Source organism: Fukomys damarensis, unplaced genomic scaffold, assembly GCF_012274545.1.
Source record: "Fukomys damarensis isolate Sample0158 unplaced genomic scaffold, DMR_v1.0_HiC HiC_scaffold_12, whole genome shotgun sequence".
NCBI lineage: Eukaryota > Metazoa > Chordata > Mammalia > Rodentia > Bathyergidae > Fukomys > Fukomys damarensis.
Genome location: NW_022900924.1, coordinates 8,477,032 through 8,484,882, shown reverse-complemented (window position 1 = coordinate 8,484,882; position 7,851 = coordinate 8,477,032).

Here is a 7,851-nt window from a genome sequence, read left to right as displayed (position 1 = left end):
AGTGTCACAGCGGGGAGCAAGAAAACAGAGGGGGAGCATTCCCTGAGAATCTGGGGGTCGGGTCGGCCCCAGGCTCTCCCTGCTGCTTGCTGTCTGCCAGGCAGGGAGGCTTCCAGGAGCAGCTGGCTCAGGGCGCCCAGTTGGCAGAGGAGAAGGTGAGGCTGGGTCTGCAGCGGGAGCTCCTGCGGACCCTGCCCACCCTGGTGGTGCCCACGGCGAGGGAGGGCCTCATTACGGCTCCGCCCAGGACCTTCAGTGCCGGGAATGTTTGCAGGCCACCAGGCGCCCTGCCTGTAGGCTGCCCCTCCCACACAGAAGGGTGTGCGGTTCTTCTGTTAAACCATGGAAAGTGTGCTAGTCCGGCGCGTGGCAGGATTGCTCACACCCGCGTGTGCCCCTGATCACCACCAGGGCCTCTGCAGCTACATTTCCAGCACCAGCCGCTTCTTCCTGGCCTTCCCGATGGGCACCACTAGGTCACTGCTCTCTGGCTCCTGGCCCCAGGGCTGGGCTGGCCCTTCCTTGGTCTGGAGCTTCCGGGGATGGAACTCTCTGCAGTGTACTGAGCTCAGTGGCTTCTCCACGTGCAGGGACCACGTCTGGGTGCCCCTGCTCCTGTTGCCACATCTGGGCTGCCTCCAGCTGGGGGCTGTGATGGACCCTCGCACCTTCGTGTGGCTGTGTCCTTGCATTTCTCTTGGTAAAGCACTGGCATTGCTGGCTCAGACAGGAGGCACGAATGGGTAACTTTACAAAAACCACTAATCGGCTTTCCAAAATGACTCTGCCATTTTTATCTAGCCTCAGCAGTGGGTGATCATCCGGCTGGGAAAGTGGAAAATGTACTGAGAATCACAGAACAACAGGGCATGGAGGAGCTGCCTCTGACCCTTCTGGGTCTATGAAGGGAAACTGAGGCTCAAGTCACACAGTGTTTAAGGGGCAGGTTCTGGAGCTATCAGAGGTCTCCCGATTTCCCAGCTGTAACTGCTCCCTGTGAAAACGGGTCAGTATCCAGACTTCCTTTCCTAGCTTAGGCCTCATGCTGAGCCTTTTCTGCCACAGGGCCTTTGCACTGGCTGATCCCTTGGCCTGGAAGCTCCTCCTCCTGCCCTCATGTGCCTGGTTCCCCTTATCCTACATCTGTTGGTTCAGACTCCTCTCCAGAGAGGCCATCACTGACCACAATTGCTAAAATAGCTGCCCAGGCACCTGCTCCTGCCCCCTCCAAGTGACTCTGTCTCCTCATCCTCTTTATTTCCTCAAAAGCAGCCCACAGTATTGTACGGTCCTCCCTATTTTCTGGTTGGGTCGTTTCCCTTTTCTTCCCTCCCAGGAGCTCTGCAAGGCACAGCTGGTGTCCGGTCCCTTGTCACCTCCCAGCACCCAGGTCTGAGCAGGTGCAGGGCAGGTGCCTGTAAATATTTGTTAAATGGACACAAGGACAATCATGTTGGCAGATTCCAGCCAGTTCTGTCCATTCCCTGGGCCTCAGTGTCCCCATCTGTATAACGGGGCAGGGTGCTCCGGAACCATTCAACCAGGGCGTGGGCATTTCCTGCACACCTACTGTGTCACTGCGGGCACAGATGCCAGGGATGCTGAGACAGAAGAGGCCCCGACTCTGGCCTTGATGGACTCAAGGTCTTAAGACACAGGCAAAGAGGCCGTGAGGGCCGGCAGGCTCAGGGCTGGAGAGGGGAGCCCAGCCGGCAGCGCGTCCCTTCCTGGGGGCTGGGTGCGGAGGGCTCCTTGGAAGTGGTGGTGGCTGAGCTACAAGCAGCGGATGCTGTCAGGCAAAGGAGTGCAGAGGACAGGGCCCTGGGGGATGGGCAGTAGGAGAAAGGCTTCCCTACAGATGGGGAAACTGAGGCCCGCAGAGGTTTCACAGCACACCTGGAACTCCGGCCTCCCGGGGGTACTGGGCAGGCGATGGCCTCCTCGCTGTGGTCCCTCTGAAGAAGGCTAAAGCAGGGCGCAGGCCTCTGCAGCCACATGAAAGGCCCTGCTATTTCTGCCTGAGGGCAGGCCCTGTGGCCTGGGGCTGTGTAATTAGAAGGGGAGAGGTGGGCTGGAGCGGGGCTGCCGTTCACCCCAGGCGCAACCAGGGAGCGTCCTGGCAGAGACCCAGCGGACTGACTCCCCTCTCTGGCTGGCCTTCCAGGGCAGCGGCTGCTCAGCAGGGTGGGGCGGCTGCTAATTTCGTGGTGAGTGCAGGGCGGGGTCTCTGAACTGCTTCTAGCTGGACTGAGGGCCCTGAGGGCCGGGCGCTGCCCATGCCTCTGAAATTACAGGCCACAGTGGTCCAGCTGCCAGTACCCTGCTGCGGTGCAGGCCCCTGGGAGGGCCCAGGGCCCACCCCACACACTCTGAGGGCTGAGGAACGTGGGATACGAGACCTAGGATGGATCAGGCAATGCTGGATGCTCAGGAGTGGATGTAGGAGTCAAGCAGCACTGAACTCTAACTATGTCCTAGGCACTGTCCTAGATGTTAGAGTTAGGACAGTACAGACAGGCAAAGTTCCCACAGATCTGGCGAATCGACTCAGCACGACAGTAACCTCTAGGAGCTGCCCTGTGGGCGCGCGCTGTGGTCCCGACCACCTCAGGGCCTTTGCATGTGCTGTTCTGGTTGCTGGGAAGCCTCACGTACCCTTGCCTTCCTAGTACCCTCTTCTCATCTTCAAGGGCAGCCCCTGTGAGGGGAACCAGACTGGCCCCTTCGGTCAGTGCTCCCGTGGCCCCTGAACTACTCTCAGTTCTCAGCCCAGTGTGCTTTCTCCTGCAGTCATTGCTTGTTTACTTAAGTACTGTGGGTCTCCGAGCAAATCCCGTAAACCGTGTGCCTGTCTTCACCCATCACTCTCTCCCTGGCCCAACTGTGGGCAAGGTGCAAAGTGAGGGCTCGAGAAGCATCTGCAGGGTGAGTGACAGTTAGAATCTTGGGGTCAGAGCCCACGGGGCTGCAGCTGTGGCAAGAATCCAGCCTCACCCCATGGTGACCCGAGGCCCAGGCTGGGCGCTGTGGGTGCTGGCTGCTGTCCGGCCTCAGGATCTAAAGGGAGTGTTTGTGTGGACGTGTGTGTCCTCTGTGTGCACACACACGTGTACGCCTGTCTTCAGGCCCGCGAGCTCGTGTGTGTGTGTGTGTGTGTGTGTGTGTGTGTACACGCATATGTGTGAGTGTGTGTCTGAAGTCAGCCAGAAAGACGTGGACGCACTTCAGGAAGGGAAAAGTAGTGTGAAGCCTTCCCAACAGATGGTGTGACCCTCGCGTGCGGGACCCTGGAGGACGTCACGTATCTCAGAAAACGCACTGCACCTCTGGTGTGGAGGGAGGAAGTTGAAAACGCATTGGTCTCAAGGTTGGCCAGGCAGCAGCTCACCGAACTGGTGCATCTGGAAGCTCGTGGCCACCGCTCGGAGCACCTCCTGTGATGGCAGAGGCCAAAGGTGACCTGTGTCAACCTCGCGGGGGGTGTCCCAGTAAATTTCGTATTAAAATATTTATACCAGTTTTCCTGTTCCTGAAGTGCGCGCATTCTTTGGCAGACTCAGTGTGTGCATGTGTGCGTGTGTGTGCGTTCTGTGTGTGCGCCTCTGCACGCGAGTGTCCCCGTGTGCCTGACGGGGGTCCGAAGTGGCCTGTGGGGGTTTGCGGTGGCCTGGGGGTGTGGAAGGGAGACCGCAGGCAGGTGGCGGCATTTTGGGTAAGCAGAGATCCCACCTGCTGCGGGATCCTGGGCGGCCACTCCCCTGGGCCTCAGTTTCCCCGGCTATCTAGTGGGCTTCCTGTCCTCCTCCGAGGAGCTTGTTGGTGTGGGGTGCGGCCCTCCCTGGGCTCTGTATGGAGCAGGTGCCATGTACCGGGGAAGGGGGCGGAGGAGGGAGCAGATTGTCCTCTGTCTCCTCAGCTCCGTGCCTGCCACCTTGGCCAGTGGCAGATGGGAAGTAGGGCCAAAAGTTCGTCTCCTTACTGAGCAGATGCAGAGGGCTTTTCTTTTTACCATCTTTCCTTGAGAGGCAGGGTAGGCAGCTCACACAGCAGTGGTTGTTTGGGGTACATGCGTCACATGGAGGTGACGAAAGTTGGACAGGACGGTGTGCGAGGGCGACCAGCACCAGGCCATGCAGTCCCTCCCCTGAGGGCTCTGGAGCCTTCCCCCGGACAGCAAGGCGTGACTGTATTCCAGCCTGGCGTGGGAGGCAGAATCATGTAAACCCTCCCAGCCTGGCCCTGGGACCCGTGACTGCATCACCTCAGAGCACCAGAGGCGTTGGCAAGTGTGGGTCAGGATCCCAGATGGGTAGATGAGCAGGTCTAGCTGGGGCCCAGTGTCAGAAACAAAGAAAGAGCCTTAAAAGTGGGAAAGGCCCTGGGCGTAGTGGCGCACGCCTGTAATCACAGCACTGGGAGGCTGAGGCAGGAGGATCACTGTGAGTTGGAGACCAGCCTGGGCTACATAGTGAGTCGCAGATCAATCTCAATCTACATAGTGAGACCCTGTCTCAAAAAACAAAAAACAAAAAAACAAAAACAAAATGTGGGAAAGGGAAGCGGGAGAGAACCAGGGAGAAGGCAGCCTTCGAAGGGTCTTCAGCTTGAGGGGTGTGGGAGGCTGGAGCCGGAAGCGGAGGTGTGCAGAAAGTTTCCAGAAACAGGGAAGTCAAAGGGACAGATTCTCTCACTCAGAGTGAATTCAAGCCCTGCATTCAGCCCAGCAGGGCCCATTTCAGACTCCTGACAGCCAGGACCGTAAGGCATAAATGTGGCCGCTCTTGCCTGCCCTGCTTGGGGGCGTTTGTGACAGTAGGGGTCCCGTGCCCTTGGCATTTGGCTCTTGGTGGCTGGCCGGGGCACTTTCCATCACTGCACACTCTCCTGCCCACTGGGTCTTCCCGCTTCCCTGGCGGTCTCCCGAGTACTAGGACTGCTCTGTTCCTGTTCCCATTTTACAGATGAGGAAACTGAGCCTCTGACCTGGGGTCTCTTTGTCTTCGGGCGGAGGGCACTGGAGCTGGAACTGGCCCTGACTGGGTGAGTGGTGCCCCAGCCCCCAATCTCCAGGGTTGTCAAACTGACTGGGGGGAGTCCTGGAAGGACTCGAGGCTGCTGCCCCCTGACATCTGGTCTCAGACAGGCCCGCTGGGACTGGGACCCTCCCTGGTTGTCCTAATGGGGGACCTGTGTACGAATGGGTGAGTGTGTGTCCCCTGGTCCCTCCAGAAAACGGGGTCTGGGATGATTGCTAGAGAAGATGGGATGAAGTCTCTGGTTCTGTTTATTTATTTTAGTACCAGGGATCGAACTCAGGACCTTGTGCTTGTGAGGCAGGTGGCAGAACCACTGAGCTACATCCCTGATGTCTCTGGTTTTATTTTCCAAATGAAAAACTCCACTTCTCGAAGGTGAGCAGCGGCTGCTGGGGCCATTGCAAGGAGCAGCCACAACCCAGAATTGGGTGGGTGTGGACTGTTAATTCACCCACTGCCCGGCTCCAAACCGTCCTTGGCTTCCTGCTGCCTCTGGGGTGAAAGGTGTTCTTAGTCTGATGCTGGCTCCTGACCTCTCACCCCTCCCTGTTCCTCCCTTGTAGTGAACATGGAAGCAGCAAGTGGAAATTCCCATGCTGCAGGTAGCAGGCAAGATAAGAAACGCAGCTTGAGTGTGAGCTTGAAGTGTTTGAAGTGATTAGGTTTGCAGTGAGATCATACTAAGTGTGTTAAGAGTGTGACAAGCTAGAGTGAAGTCATTACAACCTGCTTGGAGTGATAGCAATGTGTGAAACGTGTGATAATGACAAGAAGAGGTATAAAAGACCCCAGGAACAGACCGACATCGTCCGCCCTTGACCCGTCAAGTGGACCCGCCGAAGCTCTGCCCGAGACGCAGACACTCTGGCGGAGACGCTCTCCCGTTCGAGACGTCAGATGCTGGAGTACATCATGAGACCCTGAAGCACTTCGCAGCGCGACCCTGCCGCGTCCAACACCGCAGACGCCACGGACTCAGGTCGTATACCGGAACTCTTTCCCGCAATGACCCTAGCCTAACCTTGGCGCCAGCCCGATTGCCTTGGGCTGGCATACTGCTTACATTCCTTTGGCTATTACTATACTTATATTCATATTGTCTTGTCTGTGTGCAACTGATGATGTAATAATAAATGAGACTGTTCTCGAAAGGCCACTTGCAGTCGTCTATTATACGTGGGATCCCGAAACGTAAATCGGTGCTCGTGACATCCCTTTGGCTCATGCCTGATTTAATCAAGCCCCTTGTCTGTGACTGCTGGCCACTGTGCCTTGGTGTGTACTAGTCCTCTTGCCTGGAGAGCCTTTTCAGGGTCTCCTCTTGCTGAGCCTTGCCGCCCTCTAGGATGACCTCCCTGCCTCTTCCCCTCCCCGTCCCAGCCTCCACGTGGGGCTCCTGAGCCCTGGGCCTGATTAGAGAAGCTCAGCTTTGGGCCCGACAGTGCTCCTCGGGGCAGCAAAGATGAAGGCAGCCGGAGTTTGTCTCACCTTTATTCGGCACACAGGAGTAACAGATGACTCGGCACTGGGGAAGCTATCGGGACCACGAGGGGTTTATGCAGATGAAGACGTGGCTCCTCCCCAGGGTGTCTTCAGCTGATGTCATCCTGCCCTGAAGCATCACAGCATCTCTGGACCATTGAGGTTTTTGCTGTGACCAGAGGTGAAAGTGGAGTTATGTCTTGACGTGCCAAAGCTGGCCTGTAGGCAGGAAAAATAGGCTTAATCATAATTTAATTGTGAAATGCTGTTTCCCCCCAAATTAGGTAGCATGGCTCCGGACAGTACACAAGCCAGGCCACACACCTGTAATCCCAGCGCTCGGGGAGGCTGAGGTAGAGGCATAAGTGAGAGCCCAGCCTGAGCAATTTAATGTGTCGGTGAGATCCCGTATCCAAAGAAAAAGGGCCGGGGATATAGCTCGGAGCAAAGGCCCTGTGCTCAATGCCCAGCCCTGAAGCGGGAGGGGCAGGAAGCAACGCACGCAGGCAGGTTCTCCTCCAAGTTCCCTGGAGTCCTCTGTGAGCTTGGAACCCGCTTGGCATAGCACCCAGTGCTGCAGATGTACTGAGCATCTGCTGAATAAAGGGTTGTGTGGATGGATGGACGGACTGATGGATGAAGCCGATGTAGGCCCTGTTGATTCCTCAGTCAGCCGGACTTCTTGGTCCCAGGGCCTGCCAGCTCACTTCAGGACCCTTGCTGAACCGTGAATTCACCCTGCCTGACGTGCCTCTCTGTGAAATGGGTCTACAACTCCTGCCTAATTGAGCTCATTGGGGGCATTCTGAGGCCACAGATCCCAGAACTGTGTAGCCAAGGTGAGCTCAACAATCTTTCCTCCCACCCTAGGAAGGCCTGGGAGGCGAAGGGCCTCCCCAGACTTGGTGCGGGAACTCAGCTCCCTGCCTCAGGCCCGGACCCTCCCGGGCCTCCCTTCCTTCCACTCCCACTCTGCAGCCGAGCCTGAGCCTGGAAATACTGAGTCACAGCTGGAGCTAGGGATGGGGACTTTTCCTGCTCATTTCTAGGGGCCTCCCTGACCTCAGCCCCTGGGGGTGTGGGGGAATAGGCAGGACCCCAGCTCCTGGTTCTGGGAAGTGCAGCCGGACAGCCCTGTCTGTCTGTCTGAGCCTCCTCTGGGGGACCCCAGGTCAGGGAGGAAGCGAGGCTGCGGCAGCGAGGGTGGGATCGTAAGTGGCCCAGGCCCAGCCCCGCCCTCCCCTTGTCCCCACCCCAAACTCTCTTAATGAAATCAAGCTGGCCCTGCAGCCCAGCCGGGGGAGAAGGGGAGGGACGGAGGACGAGGAGGACA